This window comes from Salvelinus sp. IW2-2015, linkage group LG23, assembly GCF_002910315.2.
Source record: "Salvelinus sp. IW2-2015 linkage group LG23, ASM291031v2, whole genome shotgun sequence".
In the NCBI taxonomy this organism is placed as follows: domain Eukaryota; kingdom Metazoa; phylum Chordata; class Actinopteri; order Salmoniformes; family Salmonidae; genus Salvelinus; species Salvelinus sp. IW2-2015.
This window is the reverse complement of record NC_036863.1, coordinates 28,457,009-28,475,676: the sequence shown is the minus strand read 5'-3', so window position 1 is coordinate 28,475,676 and position 18,668 is coordinate 28,457,009. Positions and strand designations below refer to the sequence as shown.

The window sequence follows — 18,668 nt, the reverse complement described above, 5'->3', positions numbered from 1 at the left end:
TGCAGGCATCAAACAATCTGTCCCCAACAACATGCAGGCATCAAACAATCTGTCCCCAACAACATGCAGGCATCAAACAATCTGTCCCCAACAACTGGGTTCATCTGTACTGAGAGCTTCACCTTTACAGTTAAAAAAGGAATGTGTTAGATATTGTTTTCTGGATAATGGTGCAAGCTAAGCATAAAAAGTTCAAACTTTTTTGTTGGTGCAGATAATGTGTGTTCTTATTTGTTCGTAAAAGTACAGTTTGTTCAAGTTCCAAATCCCATTTTCTCCTAAATGTTTGAGAGTGAGAGGAGGGCTGTTGTGTTGTGCTACTCTACTCACCAGGTTAGCCAGGATGTAGTGGTAGCCTCTGCTGTTCTTCCCCAGGGTCACTACCTGCAGGAGAGGGAAACAACACCACAGTTAGAAGAGGCATCAAATGACATCACATCACATACTCTATTCATCTACTGTTCCAAGAAGACACAATGGAACCTGAAAGCATCTATTAGTTCTCAGTAGTAGAGCGTAGATCCACTTGGTCAAAGTTGTGGGTCTCCATCTATTTGCACAAATGAGAAAACATAGTGCACCTTCACCATCCCCATCAGCGGCATTTGTTGAGCAGCAGAAACCGCACAGACTCAACTGTCATCTTTCAGTTGAAAAACAAACAAACAAACCAGAATAATTGGCTTTCCTAAATAATGTTCCTTTGGTAATGTATATGAGTGTGTTTCTCTAACAGGGTCCGGGTATGGTTTGCATTTGTGTGTGTCGGAGTGCTTGGGTGTTCGGTGTGTGTGTGTGTGTGTGTGTGTGTGTGTGTGGTGTGTGTGGTGTGTGTGTGGTGTGTGTGTGTGTGTGTGTGTGTGTGTGTGTGTGTGTGTGTGTGTGTTGTGTGGTGTGTGTGTGTGTGTGTGTTGTGTGTTGCGTGCGTGCGTTGCGTGCGTGCGTGCGTGCGTGTGTGCGACTTGTGCTGCGATGACAATGCTTGTTCCTTTGCATTACCATCAGTGTGTAAAATAAGGTCAGGATTTAAGGCGCGCAGAAAAATTCCCCTTTCATAACACAACTGCCTTCTCAAACGAAAAGTGCTCTCTGCCATTTTCTGCTGTAGCTGTATATGCCACAGGGCTGTATTATAGATTTAATTAGGACCAAAACTGTTCTCTCCCAGTGATAGCAGGCAGGCGGGCATGAACAACCAACGCTAGCTGTTGTGTTTACTCTAATGACTAGTTCAGGCTTAGTTACCGCACCAAAGTTACTCCCAGACACAGTGCCTTAGTAAAATATTCAAACCCCTTGACTTTTTCCACATTTTGTTAYGTTACAGCCTCAAACTACACACAATACCCCATAATGACAAAGTGAAAACWGGTTTTTAGACATTTTTGCAAATGTATTAAACATACAAAACAGAATGCCTTTTGTACATAAGTATTCAGACCCTTTGCTATGAGGCTCRAAATTGAGCTCAGGTGCATCCTGTTTCCATTGATCATCCTTGAGATGTTTCTACAACTTGATTGGAGTCCACCTGTGGTAAATTCAATTGATTGGACATGATTCTCTGGTCTGATGAAACCAAGACTGAACTCTTTGGCCTGAATGCCAAGCATCACGTCTGGAGGAAACCTGGCACCATCCTTATGGTGAAGCATGGTGGTGGCAGCATCATCATGATGTTGGGATGTTTTTCAGCAGCAGGGACTGGGAGATTAGTCAAGATCGAGGGAAAGATGAACAAAGCAAAGTAGAGAGAGATCCTTGATGAAAACCTGCTCCAGAGTRCTCAGGACCTCAGACTGGGGCGAAGGTTCACCTTCCAACAGGACAACGACCCTAAGCACACAGTCAAGACAACGCAAGACTGGCTTCGGGAGAAGTCTCTGAATGTCCTTGTGTGGCCGGACTTGAACCCAAGCGAACATCACTGGAGAGACCTGGGAAAATAATATAGCTGAGCAGCAACACTGTCTTTGGAGAGAGGACATCCTCCATCCTCCAAGGTTGCAGCTCAGTCCCTCTCCCTATCCTCCCCATCCACTTTCCACACTAAATCCCATTACCATGGGAGGCGGTGCTCAGTGATTTCATTGTGTTTGACATTTTCAGCCTCCACCAGGAATCCCTCCCTCAGGTTCTGCCTGCTCCCCCAAACTTCTCCTCTCTCAGAGGGAGGATATTTGCGGAGCTGGAAGGTCTTCCGACTTGTCGTTTTAACGGAGCCAGGTTCCCAATGTGCGGGATAGGGTAATAACACCTGTAATGGCTTTCATAGCCATTTGACTGCCATGTAGGAAGACACAGAGATACCGACAGGCTCCTTGACAGTGGGACTCTGTCTGCAGTGGAGGATCTGATCTCACATGCAAAACCAACCTGCCGCTCAGCCTCTCATCATCTCTCCCTGCAGCAGGCAGGCAGGCAGGCAGGCAGGCAGGCAGGCAGGCAGGCAGGCAGGCAAGGCACCATGCGTGAGAAAGTATGCATAATCAAAAATATCAATTAATAAAGAACAGGGAACAAAAAGCCCCATGTGAGAGGGAAGGAGCCACGGTGGTCCAAATGTGACAACACAGCAAGCACATAATGAAGCTGCAGCGCCTGGAGCCAGCAGCTAATATTCTCCTCTGAAGAGTCACAGAAAGAAAGGATCGGGCCAACTGCATCACACAGTAAAACGCAGGCCATTCGCTTATATGCAGGCCTCTAAAAATGTGCCACTTGAAAAGTTATTTTTGGCTCAAATATTGAAGTCTGTTTCATTCGTAGTAATTCATGAGTAACTTAATATTGCGCTGTGATCTGAAATACAGAAAGCTGGAATACCTCTGTGGTCCTCTGTGCTGGTTCTCTGTTGAAGAGATGTATGACTATGCAAATCCAATTTCAGTCCTTGCGAATGAAAAGTCACTCTTCGGTGTGTGTGTGTGTGTGTGTGTGTATGTGTGTGTGTGTGTGTGCGTGCGTGCGTGCGTGCGTGCGTGCGTGTGTGTGTGTGTGCCTACGCGCAAGCACACACGCAAGTAGGGCGAGTTGAGGTATTTCAGTGACTCATACGGATTACCATTCAAAGGAGGCCAGTTCCAGTCTAGGAGACATAATTGCTGTATATGAAGACAGTATGCATAATAGCTTGTGGATGCATAATGTGCTGTCTTATACGTCTTGTTCTCTAGGCCAGAAAATATCAAATAAAAATAAAGCATGTGATGTGTGCATAACAAATATTTATAGGATCCTGGAGCTCCAGTTTCCTGCTTCCCCTGGGATGATAATATGTATAGTTTGCACCTAAAACAGACAGTTGGGAACGTTTGTGGKGTCATCCTCATTTCTCAGTCACATCAGTTCACTTCCTGATCTGAACCAGTCTCTGTTGTTATTGGCCTGGTTGGTTGGTCAGGGGCTAGGTGGGCCAGGCCAGTGTGCTCTAGACAAATAGAATGTCACTCTATTCTATTTCTATGGTTCCACCTCCCTAGTCAGGGCGGACAGCTCACCATTATTCCCTTTGGGGATGGAAATCCTCTTCAAAGGCCTAGTGAAAAAGAAGAACTGTCAAACAGTCTAGACCCTATCCAACTGCACAATTGGAGAGTGAGAGAGGAGCTCCAGTATCGACTGCATTGATTGGTTCCTCCATTTTGTATGAACAATAAATGCAATAGATAGCCTGGGTGCCATAAAGGAATGCTCATAGTTATTGTCCTCTTATTAACAAATCAGCCTCAAATATTAGCCAGTGATGTGTGGTCAATGTGTGGTCAATGTGTGATGCATTACATTCATTGAGGATGAATCTTATGGTTTGTGGAGCAACAGGCTAACAGGAGGGAGCCACACCCTCTCTGAAAGTCAATCCATCACAGTGGGACCATATGTCAGCTGTTAGCTGTGTCTGCAGCCGGAGCCAGAGGGTGGAACATTCATATCATGGCCAGGAGAAAACAGCTACAGATGTACGTTCTTAATTTGATCACCCTGTTGCAGGAAAACATTCAAGCAATGCAGTTAAACATTCCAGCAATGAAGGAAATGTAAAATGTGTAGTGTATTAGAGATTTAAAAAGACTTCTGAAGTTTGTAATTTCCATGTAAAAATGTATCAACCCTTACAAAAATTCCATGAATTAAAATCCACATAACAATTCATATTTCCTGTTGCTGCASGATTTTTTTCCTGCTGTAGCAAATTGGCTCAAATTATGGTCCTACATCTGTAGACATTTAGTCAATTCCCTTTGTGATTAAAAAACAGGATGATTGATAATAAATCATTCTTACCCTTCATGTCACGCCCTGRCCATAGASAGCTTTTATTCTCTATGTTGGTTAGGTCGGGGTGTGATTTAAGGGTGGGTTATCTAGGTGAATTATATGTCAATGTTGGCCCAGTATGGTTCCCAATCAGAGGCAGCTGTTTATCGTTGTCTCTGATTGGGGATCATATTTAGGTAGCCATTTTCCCATTGTGCTTTGTGGGATCTTGTCTATGTATAGTTGCCTGTGAGCATTATTCTAGCTTCACATTTCGTTTGTTCGTTTTGTTGTTTTATTTCTTTGAAGTTTTCTATTCCGAAATAAAGGATGGAAATATACCACGCTGCATCTTGGTCTACTCCTTATGACGAACGTGACACTTCAAAAGGCTATGAAGATTAACCTAAGATTCCAGACTGAAACACACTAGTTCTTCATGACATCCTTAACATTAAAATCGAGTAGTTGGCACGATGGCCAGCAGGCAAGGAAGATTTGATTCTGGGTGATGAGATTAGACACACTAACTAWTAACATTCAGATGAAGTTCTAGCTGAAATGTGGTGCTGTATTCCTCTGCAGTAGAAGTTATAAACCAGCCCATCCGTCTGTCTGGGAGAGAGAGGGCTTTCTGTCTTTCCTGGCCATCGTGTAAGTTATCTTCATCTCTTCCCTCCTCCTGATTGTGCTGTTCTGTACTGGGTTGTGCTGCTGCTGGACCATTAGCCTAAGTATTCCTAGGGGAATCTGTTCTAATTAAGCAGACTGGAGCCGCGGCTCTGTGCAGGGCTTCATCTATACCCCGGTGTCTTCCAAAGGATTTGGCTACCTTAAAAGCATTCCCACTGATGGAGCCTTTTCTTTGTTGTAGCTGTATTAGAGTCATTTGTCATCCAACTCCTTCAGAATGGGAACTGGCATCTCTAGGATTCAAATCCTCCCCTTTCCCCTTCTACTTAAACCTCTTTCTTTGCTTAATTAACGGGTAAAACAATTCAGCAGGAAAGGGTAATACAAATGTGTATTAATAATACTACAACTACAGTACCACTACAAAGACAGTGTATCACGTCATACCGTTGACACTGATATCTATGTAAAACAAACCATTTAGCAATACGGTAATTCACACACAGTCAGGTTCCCTCTACAAGCTCCCATTTCCCCCACCAGCAGAATCCAGCTCATCCTCCCTCCTCTCCCTCTTCTCCTCCTCTCCTCTGTGGGTGTGGAATTCTAGTCCACCAGTGGGCATTATACCATTTCTCCTACTCCATCACACAGCAGAACTCAGCACAGCAGAGGGAGGCTGCAAGCATGGCTCCATTCCCACCAGCATTCTATTCTCTCTCTCTCTCTCTCTCTCTCTCTCTCTCTCTCTCGCTCTCTCTCTCTCTCTCTCTCCATCCACTTCAGTCTCTAGTCTACCCACTCTCCCTCTCTCTCTTTTTTGCTCCTGTGGTAAACTGGTCCTGTGGCCAGGATTACACACGTGTCGCTTTATAATTTATGAGCAGCTTGTGGGAGTGAGGTCTCTCCCAAGACCCATCCATTCATGCCTGGGCCCATTCTTTAGTGAGAGGATGAGCAGGTTGATACCTTGAATATGGTGAGAGAGGCTGCAGGGCAGGGCAAGCTCCCAGACCCCACAAATCAACACATACAGAACCTCAGCCCAGCACACCSTCTGGTCTGTCTAGCACCAAACTAYCACACTGAGAGAAACTATAATGAGCAACGACTATATGATTGAATAGGAGGAGCCACTGTGCTAGGCATGCTTTTTGAATTACAAGGCATCGGGTTCATATTGAGAGATAGGGAGCCCTCCTCTCTGTGCATCTCTCAGAYACTGTGCCTTCAGTACTGCACACAACTCGAGGAATACAATACAAAATGGCTGCTGGATTCTGTTGGCTTCTCCTTATCCCATCCAGCCCAGTGCATCGTTGAGTGATTATGGTTGTGTTGAGGCTCATGCCTGCCTTTGTGTGAGATCTTCCCTCAGGCTAGGAGGCTAGGGCTTTTTTTAGCAGGCTGATTGTATGCCGTTATTGGACGGCGTGTGTCCTACTTACACTGGGAGCTGCTGATATTAAAGCAAAGTGTTGATGTGATGACCCACATAATAACCGTCCTTGAGAGACGCAGACCCAGTGCCCTGCCAGTCTCAAAGACCAGAGCCACCRCTGGCTTCAACATTCACACTGGGACTGTGACTGTCAGGACTCAGAAAGCAGAGATATCATACTTATAATTGCGTGACGTTAAACAGAATGACCATATTGGTATTTATAGGACAGCTCAGAATAAAATAAGCTGAATTCTTCTAATACATGTCCAGAACTCAACCTCTCACATTAGTCAGGACAGGTATACATTTATCCTGACCTGAATGAGAAAGTGATATCCTGTCACTTTTAGATACATCCTTCAAGGTCAAGTGGCAATGAACACAAATCTGTCTGAAAGGTCACAGTAACACTCTTTAGCGCATCATAATGAAGGATCATTATATGAGAGCCAGAGGCCTGTATGCACATACACACACCTCAGCAGAGGACAAGAAGGTCAGCGTTCAGCCATGATTAATGATGAATATGAGGCCTTAACACACACACACACACCATCATATGAACCTTGTATGTTTGTGTAAAATATTAAGGAAACCTAGCATGGGTGAAACAAACAGTGTCGTTATGAAGAGCGGAAGTCCTGTGTGGGTTGAAGGTCCTGGGAGCCAGTCAGTCAATCTCATTCCTTTGAACCGTCTGCCCCTGGCCCTCCATCTCATTAGAGCTCTGTTACATTTTCAGAGAAAACTCTGCAACAYCGCTGACTAAAGAAAACAAATTGTGGAATTACTTCAATTTCAATTGACAGATTGAATATTAGAAAAAAGGCCTTTGACCAATGTCACTGATAAGGGGATATTTCCAACATATCAACTATGTTAGAAAAAAACTAGTGGGATACATGTTTTATGAAAAAACCTAAAGCATTTAGTTACAGTTGGGAATTACATCACTAGTTAATCAAACTCTGTATATCAGCATTAAATGTCATCCTGAGTGTAACAAGCAAAAAATAAAACAACTGGGATGAAATTAAATTCTTGACAATAGCATTAGTGAACCCATTCCAAGCTTGTGCACAGCAGACATAAACAAATACATAAAAATCAACACTAATGGCCAACTMRGTGGCTGATCACCTAGGAAACGGGGAACCATTGTTAATAGTAGCTGTTATTCCTAAGTGAAAATGTAGCCCAAGAGTCGACCTCAAACAAGAACCAACAAGCTTTAATTGAGTTTTCCCTGTGTTTTTGTTATGTTGCACAATAACCCCTTTAAAGAGAGAATGTTCCCTCTGTTTGTGGTGTGTGAGGTTATTACAAGGCTCTAAGTAAGGGGTTTAGCCTTACTGCCCTGTTAAACGTGTCTGAGGGTAATGGAAAAGCCCTGGTAAAAGTCTTAGAGGCTAATAATGGAAAAGGAATAAGAAGTACAAAGCTGAAGAGGCCAGGAGAGGTGCCTACAAATGGAGATGGGACTTTCAGAGGTATTGAAGGAATGGAGGCAGACTGAATGGCAGATTGAGGCTCCTAAAAGGCTTCTTTGAAAGGATGGAACACAGCCAGAGAGCTACGTGGGTGAATCAGACTCTCTTGAATAAAGTCCTCTTTGTATTTGAAAACAAACAAGAAGTGCACAACCAAACTTTTAATAATCTTTTGTAGAATCAAGATTATCAAGATTAAATTCATGCACACAAACTAAATAAGTGGTGTCGCCACCTAAGATCCAAAGCTCATAAACTGTGTGTGTGTGTGTGATAATTCTTCCCATAGGTATAAGAGTATAAATATGATAGCAAACCTTGGTTGTCTATTCATTCAGTTGATCCACAAGCACCCAATACAACCAAACTCGGGTTGCAACGCAATTAGCTCTTACATCAGTCTTCAGGTTTCAGGTAAGGTAACTCATCATCCAAGTGGAGTTCAACGAACCCCCTCAGCTACAGCAGCAGTGTATTAGTGTTAAACCCCACTGTACTTTACCTGATCCAGGATGGCATTGATTCTTCCCACTTCACAGTCGATGAGGAAGCGTTTCTCCTGCCTACGGTCCATCTCCTCTATGATGCGTTTGTACTCTGTAGGGTCTACTATGCTGCCCACCGACCGGGCCGTAACCTGCCAGTTATTGGCCACCGCTGACTCCATGATGGCCTGGAGGATAGAGAAACCTGGAGTGGAGAGAGAGGGGATCAGTCACATACTGTAGAATGGTGAAAGGTGGCATTGTGGTTTGCAGAGAACAGTGAACTTAATCAAATAATTTCAGTTACTGTAAAGTCAAAATAGAAAGCTCTTTGAAAATCACTTTTTGGCACAGTATATCACGTTGTGTCATAGCCCATTTAAAAACRAAACTTATTGAGGTAATTTTCTGCTGGTTCTGTTCGTTACTTTTTCTTAACCAACCAGTGGAGGGCATGAACATTTTATGTGAATGATTTCTGTCCACTTGAATGGTATCATTACGTCATAAAAACAACCACAATACTCTCTGAGCCCATGAGAAAAAACCTCCCAAAAGGCCAGCCCTGTCAATATCACATTTCATGGGTCAACTAAATGGTACAGTAGGCATGCCAAATGAAAAAAATTGCTTATAGCTTCAAAGACAGCCAACTAGTAATTCTAGTCTGGAATTTTTTTGATGGGAGTGACAGAGTTTAGCAGAAATACTACTTGCAATGTGCCAAGAAGCTTTGGATGGACATTTTAATTGAATAGGATTTCATTTCAACTCCCAATGTCTCCRCTGACACATTGTGTAATGACTGAATTAATATGATTTAAAATTCAAATTGTGAAGTACATCATGTCAATGATATTGCCYCTCCAACTTATAGGTCAAAATGGATCTCACAGTCCTCTAGGGCTGATGAGCAAACCTCATTTAAACACTCTAAATGGKGCCTGGCCAGTGACACAGTGATAACCAGGACATGTTTCCTTTTCAGGAGATCAATGCATYGTCTATTATGCCAACTCAAGGTCAAAAGCTATAAATATAGACRAGGTAGAAATGCGGGTGTGAAATGGGGGTTATGCTGCGAGACAAGAGTAGCACCCCTTTACAGGTAATAGCCTTATCGAAATATGAATGTTATTTAATAACCACAATGAATAATGATGTGCTACCACTGGATTATTTATTCATAGCAATATACAACCCTAGAATAGGGTAATGAAAGAAAGCATGGATGGACAAAATCAATCAGACATTTGCATAGTTCCATTATCTGGCAGGAAAACGTGTATTAATTTCAGCAATGGTGGAAATGTGTGGTGGCAGTAGCTCATTATGTGGTAGGCTGTAAGTAATAGACAGAGAAAATGGTGCGGTTGGGAAAAGCTTTTTTTCTTCTCCTTCATCCCAGTACGAGAGCCAGCATGCTAGTCGGCTTGGCTAAATGGGCAGAGGCAGCAGCACGTGTTCGGCTATCCTTTCCTCTTAGAGCTGGGGATAAAATCGCTGATTCAATAAAATGATGAATATTATTACTGATGCTGAAGCAATCCGTGTATATTATGCTAATGTAGATTCGGTCTGTGCAGTGCACTACAGAGCAGGGGAAGAAAACACCCTGTCTCACTTTGACGGCCCAGTCTAAAGACACCTGTAGACCAACACACYTCACAGCACCTCCACTAACAGCCAGCCATCACAACCTCAGCATATTACTTTCCATGTGAATGGGACATTTTGATTCATGTCAAATGGAGAAAACATGTTATGAGTGTTCATGAATACTTTAAACAGGATAGAATGCTGGCCGTAGGCACCGTAAGTGGGTCTACTATATGCATAGATATATAGCGCTGTAAACTGAAGTGCTACCATAGACTAGCTAGCTAGAGCACATAAGAATTCCGAGCACAGCCACAGACTCAGCCATCCACTCTCCTCTCCTCTAGCTCCTCTCCTCTACCTAAGTGACCTTCACACAGCAGAACACTGCAGAAGGCTGTCCAACCAGGCTTGGCCTTTTATAAGACAGGCGGCTGTGAAGAACTGAGCATGGCCACATCATCATCGCCCACTCAGGTGGCGACTGGAGGAGCAGTGAGGAGCAGGAAGAGCTGTTTATGCACGTCTGATATTTCCAAAGGCTGGGAGACTCAWCAAGGGGTTTCATGCGTCTGGCGTATCGCAGCACAGTGTGAATGACAGTCAGATGTAAGATAAAACCAAGGAGCTGACCCCTGGATGAAAGGACATTGTAAAAGCACCATCAKGGCACACTGAATAACACAACACTTTTATCATCCATCCCCATAGCATGTTAAGAGAGAAAAAACACTCCAGTCTATGTCTGATAGCAGCACAGAGGAAATTAAAAAGCAAATGCTGAAATATGAGGTGTTTTTTCTGCAGCTTGCCTGAGACTTGATATTGAATAGAGTAAGCTGGGTAATGCCTGATATTTTAAGCATGTTACCAGGTGCTTATGAAGAAAAAGGATTTGGGAGGATTTAGAAATGATTCCCTCATGAGTTTTATTGTGTATCCATTTCCTGCTATAAGCTGATTTGGAAGTTTTGGGATTCAGATGTTATTGTGTACATCTCAATGTTAAACGTGTTGTGAACGTTGACAAGTTAAAATACTGAAGAGACAAAAAGAAATTAGCAAAAATTCTGACAGAAAATATAAACAGGGGATGAACTGTAATTCAATACACTTTGACTTTCATTTCAATGTGAAAAGAAGAACAATTTTGGACATTGGCATAGCCTGTCTGCTGTGTGTAAAATGAAGATAGTGTCACTCTGTGGGGCAAACAACAAAGTGAGTAAATGTTGGTTCAAGCTTTTTAGTCGACATTCTAAACAGATGACACATCACAGAAGTCAGAGGGCAAGGCAACCATCAAGCAAATTTTTAAAAACGGTCAATTATACACTTCCAGGCCATAATAAAAGAGCAAAGATGATCCATCTTGACAGACACTCAAGGGTTGAAACCGGTTATGGGAACAGAAGCAAAAACCGGAAAATAACTAAATTATYAGAGGAATAAAATCCGGAACAGAACTRTTATTTTAAAAGCACGAGAACCGGTTAATAACGTTATTTTACGTTCTGGGCATTTTTTTTCAGTCCCACTAAAATCGCAACAAAGCACATATGCAAAGCCCTCACTCTGTCACTCAGAAACGGATTCAAGCGTCTGCCTGCCAGCTGGAAATCTTTACCAGTGGGTGTGCGTGTGTGTAGGCTACCTGCCCCTCCCCTCTGAACCATATGTTACTGTAGCCTCCTGAGGACGTTAAACGCGTAATTCAGATATTAGGGAGAGATGTTTATTACAGAAGAATGGATAAACTTTTTCAAAGCTAGTTAAGAATACTACACAACTCGGAAGTTCAGAGASTTTCCAAGTTAGAAGCTGCTCCTCCGTAGGTATAATTCTGTGGGCCCAATTCAGATAATGCAAGATGACTGGCAGCACAGTGTGTTTGTCTTTCATTGTGATTAAACCATGCTGTTACMGCAAAATACAATTTGCTCTTAATGACTTTCCTATATAGTGTAACGACCCTGGGTTTATAAGCGCGGATATCAACTCTGCCGCTCGAGCATGCTTTTGGGGCACAGTCGATAGCGCGCTGGACTCCGGACTAGAAGGTCGAGGGTTCGAGGCCTGCTCCCTGCCCGTTTCATTACGTTGGTGTCAGAAGTTGGATCGGACCTTGYATCCACAACAGTGCATGTGCTTGGCCAGTGAGCGCGTTCCTATAAGGCGTAGAGTCSCAAGCTAGCGCAAGGACGCGCTCTTTGAAAGGAGGGAGTAGTGTAACGACCCTGGGTTTTTAARCGCGGACATCGACTCTGCCGCTCGAGCATGCTTTTGGGGCGCGCTAAACTTCGGGCTAGAAGGTCGAGGGTTCAAGGCCTGCTCGCTGCCCGTTTGATTATAATAGGTTCAATCGCTTACCTGCTCCATAGCAAACTGCTCTATCCACACTGATTGGTTAATTAATTTAATGGTTGGAACAGTTGAACAGACATGCGGGGAAAATGGTTCTGTTCAACGAAACGATTGGAAAATAATTTCAGTTCCAACCCCTGATTGTAGTACATTTCTTTAAAACATTTGATACATATTTGTGTGGAAATTAGTCCCAGATACAGAACTCAGGGACAGGGTTGACACCTTCATTTAAATCAGGTTCTCAACACTGGATGTCTATCATTTGAACTACTCTGACATGACAGACACTCTATTCAAGTGCAATATCTGACTTCCTGTAAGATGATGCAGTAAAGATGGAAGTCTGAAAAGCTCAAAGAATCTCTGTCTGACGCATGATACTCAATTGAACCAATTTTTGTCAGAGAGAAAAACATAAATGCTTCTATACACTATTTGATCTTTGAAAACTAGACATGGTGAATGAACGAACAAGGAACGTTCAAAACATAATTTTAATGGTGGCGATGTTGACTGGAAAATAAGATTTCTTGGCTCTTCACACAAATCTCATTTACATTTCTTCATATGAACACAATTCCCTGGCTCAGTGTGGAGGGTGAAAGGTCAAAATAATTATGCAGAAAACAGAGAAAATTTATTTATTTAAAAGAACAATTACAACCCCTGATACTTGTCAGTGTCCATTATCATAATTGGTCTACTTGAGTAGAGTAAAACATTTACATTTTCCTGGCGCTTCTTGTCTATTTCTCTTGCTCAAATTTTTTCTTCTTCTTGGGATCCTTTTACAGTCAGTGAAAGCTATGTTTACAGTATTACAAACTTTTTTTTTTAACGAAGAATATGTAAGAATTAAAGGCTATTACTCACCATTTAAAATATACAGTTATAAACAAAATAGACTACATCTGAGACTGCACAAGCTCAAAGCAGTGTGATTTGAATGCCGTCCTTGTATGTGGGAAAGATGGATAGAGAGCAGTCTTACTGTAGGTGGTGAGCAGTATCAAATCAAATTTTATTGGTCACATACACGTGATTAGCAGATGYTATTGCGGGTGTAGCGAAATGCTTGTGTTTCTAGCTCTGACAGTGCAGTAATATCTAACAAATTACACAACATATACCCAATACACACAAATCTAAGTAGGAATGAATTAAGACTATATACATATGGATGAGCGATGTCAGAGTGGAACAGACTAAGATACAGTAGAATAGTATAGACAATATATACATATGAGATTAATAATGCCAGATATGTAAACATTATTAAGTGACTAAGATATCGTAGAATCGTATAGAATACAGTAAATACATATGAGATGAGTAATGCCAGATATGTAAACATTATTAAAGTGACCAGTGTTCCATTCCTTAAAGTGGCCAGTGATTTCTAGTCTATGCCTATAGGCAGCAGCCTATAGGCATGTGCTAGTGATGGTTGTTTAACAGACTGATGGCCTTGAGATAGAAGCTGTTTTTCAGTCTCTCGGTCCCCGCTTTGATGCATCTGTACTGACCTCACCTTCTGGATGATAGCGGGGTGAACAAGCAGCGGCACAGGTGGTTGATGTCCTTGATGATCTTTTTGACCTTCCTGTGACTTCGGGTGCTGTAGGTGTCCTGGAGTGCGGGTAGTTTGCCCCCGGTAATGCTTTGGGCAGACCGCACCAATTGTGCATCTGTAAAAGTTTGTGAGGGTTTTCGGTGACAAGCCAAATTTCTTCAGCCTCCTGAGGTTGAAGAGGCTCTGTTTCRCCTTCTTCCCTACACTGTCTGTGTGGGTGGTAGGTATCAGTTTGTTAGTGACGTGTACGCCAAGGAACTAGAAGCTTTCCACCTTCTCCACTGCGGTCCCGTCGATGTAAATAAGGGGKCTGTTTCCTGAAGTCCAYGATCATCTCCTTTGTTTTGTTGACGTTGATTGAGAGGTTGTTTTCCAGGCACAACACTCCCAGAGCCCTCACCTCCTCCCTGTARGCTGTCTCGTCATTGCTGGTAATCGAGCCCACCACTGTAGTGTCGTCTGCAAACTTGATGATTGAGTTGGAGGCGTGCTTGGCCACGCAGTCATGGGTGAACAGGGAGTACAGGAGGGGGCTAAGCATGCACCCTTGTGGGGCTCTAGTGTTAAGGATCAGCGGAGTGGAGGTGATGTTTCCTACCTTCACCACCTGGGGGCGGCCCGTCAGGAAGTCCAGGACCCAGTTGCACAGGGCAGGGTTCAGACCAGACTAGAGCTTAATGATGAGCTTGGAGGGTACTATGGTGTTGAATGCTGAGCTATATTCAATAAACAGCATTCTTACATAGGTATTCCTCTTGTCCAGATGGGATAGGGCAGTGTGCAGAGTGATGGCCATTGTCTGTGGATCTATTGAGGYGGTAAGCAAACTGAAGTGGGTCTAGGGTGGCAGGTAAGGTAGAGATGATATGATCCTTGACTAGTCTCTCAAAGCACTTCATGATGACAGAGGTGAGTGCTACGGGGCAATAGTCATTAAGTTCAGTTACCTTTGCCTTCTTGGGWACAGGAAAAATTGTGGCCATCTTGAAACATGTGGGGACAGCAGACTGGGATAGGGAGAGATTGAATATGCCCGTAAACACACCAGCCAGCTGGTCTGCGCATGCTCTGAGGACGCAGCTAGGGATGCCGTCTGGTCCGGCAGCCTTGCAAGGGTTAACACATTTAAATGTTTTACTCACGTCAGCCACGAAGAAGGAGAGCCGGTGGAAATGTGTTATCCTCAAAGCGTGCAAAGAAKATGTTTAGCCTGTCCGGAAGCAAGACGTCGGTCTCGGCAACGTGGCTGGTTTTCCTTTTGTAGTCTGCCACATACGACATACGTCCCTGCCACATACGTCTCGTGTCTGAGCCRTTGAATTGTGACTCCACTTTGTCTCTATACTGACGTTTAGCTTGTTTGATTGCCTTGCGGAGTGAATAACTACACTGTTTATATTCTGCCATATTCCCAGTCACCTTGCCATGGTTAAATGTGATRGTTCGCGCTTTCAGTTTCGCGMGAATGCTACCATCTATCCAYGGTTTCTRGTTAGGGTAGGTTTTAATAGTCACAGTGGGTACTACATCTCCTATACACTTCCTTATAAACTCAGTCACCGTATCTGTGTATCTGTGCTACCCGGAACATATACCAGTCCACGTGATCAAAACAATCCTGAAGTGTGGATTCTGATTGGTCAGACCAGCGTTGAATAGTTCTTAGYGCSGGTACCTCCTGTTTAAGTTTCTGCCAATAGGAAGGGAGGAGCAAGATGGAGTCGTGGTCAGATTTGCCGAAAGGAGGGTGGGGGACTTGAGCTCCTGTATGTTCCTAGAATTACACCATGAGTCGTTATTCATGAAACACACCCCTTCGCCCTTCTGCTTCCCGGAGAGATATTTATTCCTGTCTGCAMGATGTACTGAGAATCCTGCTGGCTTTATCGACCATGTTTCCGTGAAACAAAGTATGTTACAGGCCCCGATGTCTCTCTGGAAAGAAATCCTTGCTCTAAGCTCATCAACTTTGGTATCCAAAGACTGAACATTAGCGAGTAATATACTCGGAAGCGGTGGGTGGTGTGCGCGCCTCCTAAGTCGAACCAGCAGGCTGCCTCGAGTGCCTTTCCTCCGCTGGGGAGAGTGAACAAAGGATCTGCTCCAGGGAAGTCGTATTCCTGGTCGTAATGCTGGTAGTTCTGGTGAGTTACCGCCGCTCTAATTTCCAATAGTTCTTCCCGGCTATATGTAATGACTCAAAACATTTCCTGAGCTAATAATGAAAAAAATTGTACATAAAAAACAAAATAGTGCAAAGTTTCCTAAGAGCTAGTCGCAATGCTACCATCTCCATCGGTGCCATCATACAGGCTAGTGTGTACTGAGGTTATGACAGTGTTTTGTCTCAGTTGGAGAGCTCTAAAGTGTGACCATGCGGCTAAACATTTTKGTGTGCAACCAATACTTTTATTTTAGGAGCACCATGAGGAAAAATAATTATCCAATAAAAAAAGTCAAGGCGTAACAATATTTAGTCGCAACACTCTTCTCTTCACTGCTCAAACAAGACAGGCTGATACACTGATTAAAAATCATAACGAAGGTTAATGGGAATTGTAACTCCAGTTATATGAGTASAGCGGAGCCTCATAGGGGGGMATCCCATTGGTTTACCCTGCTACCAAGACAGCATCGCATGAGAAAATGTATTATGCACGCACCTTCAGCCAAAGATGATTTCAGTGACTGGCTCAGCTAACGTTAGCAAGCTAACATTAATGTAGGACACATTTATGCTAGCTGTTGTGCCCATAGTCAAACTTCAAGTCAAACACTCAAATACTGCTCAATGAAGCACAATAATCCTTAGCTATATGTAAAATTGGGCCCACTGGGCACAGGCAATACAGCCATTCCTTTCTCTGTTCCCTGTGAGGAACAGAGAGTCTGATCTGTAGGAGCTCTTGACAATCTTAGGCAAAAAAGACGGATTAGGACGAGCTCAAGTCACGGCGAGACAGTTGGGTCGCGTTGACAGAGCCTCAAATCACTGATCTGTTTAGTGGAGGTCAGGGCAAGTAACAATACAATTTTAATAGACAACATTTTAAGAGGAATCTGATCCAAGTGCTCGAATGGCAGCTCACAGAGCGCWTCGAGCACCAATGTCAAATCCCACTGTGGAACTATAGTTTGGGTTGCTGGTCTCAGTCGCAGTGTTCCCAAAAGGAAACGTTTGAGGGGAGGATGGCTGAACAAAGACACTCTACCAAAACCCTCATGACAAGCTGAAATCGCTGAGGCGTACACCTTGATTGTGAGAACGAGTTCCTGTTTGAGAATCGTTTCCACCTGGCAGCATGCTGGGTCAACATTCTCTTCCACGCACCATTGCATAAACATTTTCCATTTGCTGGCATAAGTTCTGGATGTGGAACCACCACATCCAGAACTTATGCCAGCAAATGGAAAATGTTTATGCACTAGTGCTACCAATGGAAATAGTTAATGTAGAGCCCTGTTTGGAGGGTATGAGGGTATATGAGGTTTGTGTAGATAGTATACTGTGTCATTCAGAGGTTATGAGGGTATGTGAGGTTAGTGTGGATAGTATGCTATGTCATTTAGAGGTTATGAGGGTATATGAGATTAGTGTGGATAGTATGCAGTATGTTGTCTCATGTGAGTGTTATGTGAGGTAGAATGGACATTATGTTGTCGCAGGTGGTGGATAGCATCATGGCCTCTGCAGCATCATGGATGCTGTGTGGTCTTAACTCTGACTCAGTCGTCCCTGCTGCCTCCCAGGAGATGGTGACCTCTTTTAAACTCTCTCTCAGGCCAGGAATCTGAGTTACAGTATTTGCTGTGAGGACTTGCCCAAAGCTGAGCAGTGCACCACCATGTTGAAGTCACACAAAGCTTCTGAACCCACTTTTAGAGAAAGGTCACAATATCTCAAAGCTTAAGTCAGAGAGAAAAAACAACAAGAGCTACTCCAGAGAGAGACATTCCAATTCCCTGAACCAGATTTCAACAAAATTGAGTTTGTTGGCTGGCTTTCTTCTTGAGTTTAAAGCTTCACTTACAATACTTCAATGCCTTCCCTGTTTCTGCCCAGATGCCTAGAGAACACCCATCTCTTAAACAAACAAAAATGGCCTTTCATCTTGGGCAAACCATGAACTGAACACAGCACATTAATCTTTTTCATAATGCAGAAAGACCACTGTTCAAATGGGCCCTGCATTATCCTGAAAGCTAGTTCCCAAAAATAGATGAAAGGCATTGGAGAAAGGCGGTCAGAGACAAGTGAGCAGAGGACTGTGCCATTTTAAGTCATAGGGTCAGGGTCAAATTAGATGTGACAGACTGTGAGTCTCCTTCGGAGATGTTTAGAATTCATAAAGTAAATAATATTTGGTTGAGCTGCTACCGGGCGTCTGACAGAGCTTGACCCCATGTGCCATGTTGCTGTTTTTCTGTTGAGGCAGAGGCACAAAGGCTTTGCTGACTCCTCCATTATTTTCCCCAGGCTACGCCTCCCTACTGTTTTGTATTCTATTAAAGTTGCTGCTATTTCTCCTGCAAACAGCTGAGACTAGTGCAATCACTAGAAGAGAGAGAGAGAGAGAGAGAGAGAGAGAAGAGAGAGAGAGAAGAGAAGAGAGAGAATGAGAGACGAGAGGAGAGATGAGAAGCCGTACGCCCGATTGAGAAGAGAGAGAGAGAGAGATAGCGAAAGATTATAAGAGAGAGATAGTGAAAGATTATAAGAGAGAGATAGYGAAAGATTGGCAGAGAGATAGATAGTGAAAGATTGAGTGAGATATAGTTAAAGATTGGGGTAGCGAGATAGTGAAAAAATGTGWGAGAGA

The 18,668-nt window shown here is 43.4% G+C and overlaps 1 pseudogene; it reads right to left on the bottom strand.

Annotated features, from left to right (window-relative positions):
* Nucleotides 1–18,668, bottom strand: part of LOC111950536 (glutamate receptor 3-like) — a 98,871-nt pseudogene that overhangs the window by 31,118 nt on the left and 49,085 nt on the right.